This window comes from Octopus bimaculoides, chromosome 28 (genome assembly GCF_001194135.2).
Source record: "Octopus bimaculoides isolate UCB-OBI-ISO-001 chromosome 28, ASM119413v2, whole genome shotgun sequence".
NCBI lineage: Eukaryota > Metazoa > Mollusca > Cephalopoda > Octopoda > Octopodidae > Octopus > Octopus bimaculoides.
Window position 1 is genome coordinate 16,212,780 of NC_069008.1, and position 1,280 is coordinate 16,214,059.

Genomic DNA, 1,280 nt, shown 5'->3' on the forward strand with positions numbered 1-1,280 from the left:
ATATACAAAGTGTTTTGGAATGGGGGTGGGGGACAATTTTCGGAAATTCCAACAGAGTCCACTTAAATTCTTCTTAACTTTCATGAAAATTAATATTTTTTCGTGAAATTTTCTACAAATATACCTTGATGTATGTACATTTCGAGCATGTAGGAATTTTGAAGGAAACAACTGCAGGTTATTTTTGAGAAGCGTTCCCCACTCGGTGGTGTTTCGGAGCAAGTCGTCCATAATTGTTTCATTTTTCTCTATTATGTGCATCCGTAGATTTCTATTGAAATAATAAGCAGAAAAGAGAAGCCGTCATAAGAAAACTTACGTTAAAAATAACATGCACACGACTTCTTTTTTCTCAATAGAAGTAAATTCCAAAGTTAACGTTTCTAGTATATGTGTGTATGTATATATAAGTATACATATAAGTATATATTTATGCATGTATATAGGTACAGAAGTGGCTGTGTACTTAAAAGCTTGCTTCCCAATCACATGGTTTTCGGTTCAGTCCCACTGCGTGGCACTCGGGCTGACCAAAGCCTTGTGAGTGGAATTGGTAGACAGAAACTGAAAGAAGCCCGGTGTATATATGTATATATATATTCGATGTGTTATACTTCAAACCGTAAGATCGCCAAAATGGCGACCTTACGAATATTCTTCATTTTCAACGTCGTATATCGTACGAACTAGGGATTTTAACCTTTAAATTTTGGAGAAAAATGCCGATTTATACTCAAGGATTTACGGTAGAAAGATAAATAAATAGATAGATAGATAGAGAGAGAGAGACAGAAAGAAAGATAGATAGACGCATTCACACAAACACATATGAACGCACGCATTCTCACAAACACGTACACTCACATGAACGCACGCATTCACACAAACACATGAATAAGTACACACGTTAACTATGACAGAGTTGTCTCCCTTGCACCACAAATTTTTCTCTTTCCCTCAGACGAAATCTGACAAACCCCTTTCTATATTCGATGTGCTTTAGCTCAAACCGTAAGATCGCCATTTTGGCGATCTTACGATTATTTTTCATTTTTAACCTCGTATATCGTACGCCCTAGGGATTTTGACCTTTAAATTTTGGAGAAAAGATGCAGATTTATACTCAAGGATTTACGGTAGACAGGCAGAAAGATAAATAAATAGATAAATAGATAGATAGATAGACAAATAGATGGATAGATAGAGGGAGAGAGAGGGACAGACAGTGGGTGGGGACAAACAGATACAAAGACACACACACACATATATGCGCGTGCGCG